Source organism: Gavia stellata, chromosome 18 (assembly GCF_030936135.1).
Source record: "Gavia stellata isolate bGavSte3 chromosome 18, bGavSte3.hap2, whole genome shotgun sequence".
In the NCBI taxonomy this organism is placed as follows: domain Eukaryota; kingdom Metazoa; phylum Chordata; class Aves; order Gaviiformes; family Gaviidae; genus Gavia; species Gavia stellata.
In genome coordinates, this window is record NC_082611.1 from 1,036,308 (window position 1) to 1,042,500 (window position 6,193).

The window sequence follows — 6,193 nt, forward strand, 5'->3', positions numbered from 1 at the left end:
CAGCGCGTGCCCGCAGCCGAGCGGTGCCGGCGCTCTCCCCGGGCACCGGCACGGCGCTGCGGCCCGCGGCAGGGCGCTGGGGTGCCGAGCCGGGCTCCCGTCCCCGCGGGACCGCACCGCAGAGCGCGCAGCGCGGGTGCGGGGCCCGGCCGTGCCCCCCCCCCCCCCCCCGCGGGCGCCGCAGCCCGAGCTCGGCCCCGCCGCGGCCGGGCGCCGCCGAGCCCCCCCCCCGCCCGCCCGGTGCCCCTCCGGGCCGCGCGTCCCGCGCCTCCCGCACTCGCTGCCGGGGGCGCGGGGGGGGGGGCGGGCGGTGCCGGCGGGGCGGGACCGGGCCGGGGGCTGCGGCTCCCCGGCGCCTCCGCCCCGCCGCAGCGGGGGCGGGCGGGGGCTTCCTGCCGCCGCCTCGGCAGAGCCGGCAGCGCCGCCGCGCCATGGAGCGGCTCCGGCTCCCGCGGCTCCCGCGGCTCCCGCGGCTCCTGGCCGCCGCAGGTGAGCGCCGGGGCCCGCCGCCTCCCCCCCCCCCCGCGGGGCCGGCGGGCGCGGGCGGGGGCACGGCCGGGAGGGCGGCGGGCGGGGGCCCCGCAGCCGCCGCCGTGGGGCCCCGGGGTCCCGGGACCGGCCGCCGGTCCCTCGGCGGGGGATGCCGGGCTCGCGGGGGGGTGCCGCGGGCTCGGGGGTCTGCGGCGGTGGCGGAGCCGGCACAGGCACCGCGCTCGGGCGGGTCTGGGCTCCGCGCTTGCAGCGGGGCGGGGGGCGGGGGGGGGGCGGCTGCTCGAGTGTCATCGGGACGCGCGGGGGGGGGGGGTGGGGGGGGCTCGGCCGCGGGGTCCCGGGGGCACGTGGCGGGCGGGCGGCGGGGCGGACACCGGGGTGCGGCCGGCGAGGGCCACGTGCCCCACCGCCAGCCCGGGCTGGGCCGCGGCGTCGAGGGCAGCGGGTGCCGCACCCGCCGGAGGAGGAGCGGGAGCCCCGGCGAGGCGCGGGTGGCGAGCGGGGCCCGAGGGGCTCCCGGTGACCCCAGCCCCGGGCCCACCGAGGCAGGTGACCGCCCGTCCCGACGCCTGGTCAGCCGCCCGCTCCCTCCGGAGAGCAGCCACCCCGCAGCGGGGACCCGGAGTCCTGCCCGGGACGATGGCTGGCCTGGCGCTGGCCTGGCGCTGGCCTGGCACCGGTGTCGCGCTCTGCCCAGGGACCTGCTGGTGCCGGCGTTGGCACGTGGCGACTGCCGGACGGCAGTTTGGTTCAGGGCAAAACGGGCGTTTCCAGCACGTGGCCGAGCGTGGCTGGATGGGGCAGGATTCGGTTTCGTTTGCTGAGGCGAAGGCAGGTGGTTTCCAGCCGGGTTTGGGTCGTTCCCGAGCGCCTCCCCCAGCAGTGCTGCCCGTGGTTAACGGAGGGGAGGCGCGGAGCCCCCCGCCTGCACCGGCAGCTCCTGGGGCGGTGGGGGCCCGGTGCTGATGCCCGATGCCCGGTGCGCACTGCTCTCTCCCCTCTCTCCCCAGTGATCGTGGAGTGCTGCGCGCGGCTCTGCCCCAGTCTCGGCAGTGGGACGGGCTCCACGCTGGGCTCTGCCGTCCCCTGCGCCCGTCTGGGGACCGCGGTGGGGGAGCGCTGCCGGACAGGTACTGCCGGGGCTGGGACTGTCCCGCTCGTGGCCCTTCGTCTGTGGCACTGCACGCCGGCCACGTGCATCAGAGCCGTGCTGGGGCCGGGGTGCTGAGCTGGCGGGTGTGGGGTGCCAGCCGCGGATCAGCCTTGCTCAGTGTCCCCCCACTTCTGCCTCTGCCCGTAGATCCGGAGCGAGGAGCTGTCACAGGGCAGGCACCGATGCTGGAGGCCTTGGGGCGGCTGGGGACAGAGGCTGAGCTGCTGCCCTTCCCTGGGACCCCCACTGGGACTGCTGAGCCCTCCAGCCCCCAGGGGAGCCCTGGAGGCCCCCGGGCAGGCGGGGAGGGGACGGGGCCCGCGGTGTGGGATGGAGGAGCCACCGAGCGCCCAGGGACCCCGCTCTCTGCAGGCACCGCTGAGCAGGCAGCTGCAGCCAACAAGCGTCTGTCTCCGGCCAGCCTGGGGGTGACCAGCACGGGGGCCCCAGCTCCCACGGAGCCGGACACAGCGCCTACCACCAGATACAGCCCCGGGACTGACCCTGTAGGAAATGTGACGGCAGAAGGTGCCACAGCTCCGCAGGGGACCCCCTCCCATTCACCATCCTCTGTGACAGTACCTGGCTCTGCCGGGGGGCAATGGGGGTCCCCCAGCACCCTGCTGGGATGGAGCCCCATGGGGACAGCACTTGTGCAGAGCCAGAGGGTCTCACATGGCCCCTCATCCCCGGAGCTGTGGGCTGGGGAGGGCCCGGGTGCCACCATCCCGCTAGGCGACAGCAGCCCAGGGACCCACCCGAGCCTCGCGCTGGCCACAGACAGCCCAGCACGGAGGACAATCGGGACATCGCCCTTTGCGGGGGCGCTGCAGAGGCTGCTGACCCCCACAGGGACACTGAGGCAGGGGCTGCCAGGGCAGGGGCTGGCAGGAGGACGGAGCTCTGACTCCCGCCCGTGGCACGGGACGGACGTTGCTTGGCAGGGTCCCCACTCTGCCCCTCGCCCCTCTCCACCGTCCCTGGGGGCCGGTGGCCATGGGGGCCCTGTGGCCAGCACAGCCCAGCCAGCCATGGGGATGGGCCCAACCTTGCTGCCTGCTGCAAGCAAGGGGTTGGGTCTGCCTGTCCCCACTGCCACGGCTGGCACCGCAGGGGTGACATCCCCCGGCCCGGGGGGAGCCCTAGACCCGACCACAGGGGTCTTAGGGCCACCCGACATGGAGGGTTCCCCTGAGCACGGCCACATCCCTCTGGACCAGACCCGGCGCCCGCCAGCTGTGCCGGGGCAGCCTCCCGCCTCCGTGGCCCCGGGCAGCACTGCTGCGGCACAGAGCAGGGTGCCGTACGCCAGCCGAGGGTCCCCCCGTGCCCCCCCGTCCCCACAGCCTGCCCCAACCGGTGGCTCTGCAGTGCCCACGCTGCTGACCCTGCAGCCCTCCCCAGGGACCGGCTGGGGTGTCCTGGGGCTCAGTCCCACTGCGGGCACCCCCCTGGCACGCCCATCCCCAGGGTTCTGGCTGCCCCATGCCGGCTCGGGGGGGGATCCTGCTGAGAGCCCCCAAATCCTGGGGGGGACCCCGGTGGGAGTGGGCGAAGCCGGGCCCTGGGCAGCAAGTGCCCTGCCGAGCTGGCAGCCAGGCAGCCCGGCCCCCCCCTCAGCCCCTGGGCCCCCCCGGCAGCCGGCTCCTTCCCAGCCTGTGTCTTCCCTGGGGCTGACCACCACCACCGCTGTCACCGTCACCGCCACCACCGTCACTGCCACCACCGTCACAGCCGCCACTGCCAGCCCAGCACTGCTCGGGGACATGGGGACAGTCATGCCGGAGCCCGGTCCTGCTGTATTGCAGAGGGATGTGGCAGGGTTGACATGGGGGCCCCCAACTCATCTGCCCACTGTGATGCCAGGGGTCCCCCAGCAATCCACCGATCCTTCCGGGACCCTGGGCCATCAAGGGGGCCCTCGGTCCCCCCCAGCTGCTGGGGACACAGATCTGGTCCAGCCTTCGAGCAGCCCCAGAGGGTGGCCGGATGCTGACACCCCCGGAGCAACGGCAGCCCCAGCTGCGGCAGGCAGGGCCCCCCGGGTGTTCATCGTGGAGGATCAACCACCCGTCCTGAGAGGTGGGTCTGGGGGGTTTGGGACCCTCTGCCAGGGCATGTGGGGGCTAGTGGTGGTGGCCCCCCCTGGGGTGGGCAGTGCGGGTCCGTGTCATACTGATGCCCGTGTCTCCTCCTGCAGCATCCCTCCTCCGCATCCCCTGCGAGCTGGTGCTGGACATGGGGTTCGTCCCCGCCCTGCAGGACCCCGGATCCCGTGAGCACCGGGGTCTGCTGCACAGCTTCAACCGGACGGTGAGCAGGGGCCAGGGCTGTCCGGGGGGGGCTGCGACTGGGGGGCTATCCCGCATCGTGCTCAGCTTCCTCCCTGCACAGGTCGCGCCCCTCTTCATGTCAGTGCCGGGGTTCCTGCGGCTGGAGGTGACGGGGATCAGGTAGGTGCTTGCGCGGCCCCGCAGCGTGCGATGCTCCCTGTCGTGGTGGGGTGCAGGGAGTGTCACACGCTGCGGGGCCACGGCAGTGCCGGGCGGCAGCACTGGATCTGGGAGTCTGGGCCACCCCTGGACTCGCCGTGGGGTGTCCCTGCAGGGAGGGCAGCGTGGTGCTGGAGTACGACGCGCTGTTCGCGGCGGAGCAGGTGCAGGCGCTGGGGCTGGGCACGCTCGTCAACACCGCGCTGGGCTCCGGCAGCGCCCGGCCGGGGCTGGCGGTGGGCACTGCCCCCGTCCTGCGCAATGTGGCTCTGGGTGAGTGCGGGGCCGTGCACGGGGCTGTGCAATCACCGGACCCTGCCATGGCCCCCGGGGTCCGGTGCCCGGCTGGGGCCGGTCTCAGGGCGGGTGCACGCCTGGCCCCGGCTCTCTGCACGGTGGCACAGCTGAACCCCCATCTCTGCAGAGCGGCCGCTGGACCCCTGCGCCGTGCTCTTCGCCTGCCGGGCCGGCTTCGCCTGCGTGGCTGGGGCAGACGGTAACGCCACCTGCACCTCCCTCTGCCACCGCGACTACTGCAAGAACCACGGCATCTGCACCCACCTCCGGGACCGCGGGCCCCTCTGCCAGTGAGTGTCCCTGGGACCAGCCCTGGGGTGATGGGTGCCGTCTCCCCCCGCGGCTGATGCCCCCCCCTTGGCGCAGGTGCCCCGTTGGCAGCGATTTCTGGTTCATGGGGCTGCGCTGCGACTACCGGGTGACGCAGCAGAGCCTGCTGGGCATGGCCGCCGGGGTCCTGCTCAGCATCGTCCTCCTGGGTGCCGTCGTCGCCGCCGTCGCCATCCGCCGGTTCAAGGCGCTGCTGCTGGAGGCCAGGGCCGACCAGACCCGCAGCAGGTGGGGTGCGCGGGGCCGGGGGGACCCTGGGCCTGGGGTCCGGGGTGGGCCCGGAGGGAGGGGTGCTCCTGCTGCAGCGCCCATGCCCCTGCCCTCCCCAGGGATGCTGAGGGGTGACGGGCAGTGACCCCGGCCCCACGTGTGGGTGCCCGGGAGCAGCACAGCCCATCCGGGGTCAGGGAGAGCCATGGCTCGGCAGGGAGGCAGGGTTGGGCTTGGGCTGAGCTCTGCCAAGAAAAACACTCTGCAGCGGCTGATAGCGGCGGGCAGGAGGTGCCGGGGCCGGGGGGGAGCACGTGCGGGGTCCGGGAGTAGCTGGACCCAACGGCCCACGGAGCCGCACGGCCATGGCGGTGCCCCCGGCTGGGTGGGGGTGACTGGGTGGTCGTGCCAGCAACGGGGAGCGCGCGGGCGCTGCCGGCAGCCCCACGCTGGCCCTGGGGAAGCAGCGTGCAGGCAGGAAAGGAGTGCCGAACCTGCTGGGCTGGATGGGGCCGCAGTTGCACCCAGTGTTGTGAGCTGCGTCGCTGCACACTCTGTGCTGATGAGCCCCCCCTGCAATGCATGGTCCCGGGGACCCGTCCCTGTCCCCTCCGTCCATCCGTCCCCCCAGTGCCTCCTGTGCCGGCTGCCTGGGCCGGGCTCAGCCCCGGGGGGCTGCGGGTGGGGAGCAGGGCTCCGGCACAGCCCCACCAAAGCAGCTCCTCTGGGACCGCGGGGTTTCGTAAGGTGCCACAGGGGATTGTTCCCGAGGACACCACCCCAACAGCCGCATCAGCCGCGGGGCTGCAGCCAGATGCTGTTCAGTGTCACGGCTCTGCCCCCACCCAGGGCGTGGGGCTGGGCCCTGCCCCGGTGCCGTGAAGTTTGGGTGGAAATCTGCAATCTGTGCTTGCAGCGCAGTCACGGGGGTTGCGTGTGAGTGTGCACGTGTGCGTGTGCATGCGCCCGCATGTGCCCACGGGGTGCCGGCCGCAGCCGCCCTGCCTTGCCCCGCAGCTACCGGCGGTTCTGCCGGCTGGACGACGTCTCGGCCCAGTACTGGTCGCGCTCCTGGCTGCCCTCGGCCAGCTCGCTGGACAACCCGGCCTTCAGCAACTCGGAGGAGCTGCTCCACTTGCAGATCTTCGACAACGGCTGCTGCAGCTGCCGGGAGGGCTCGGGCATCACCGACAGTGCCAAGCATCGCCCCGCGCCGCCC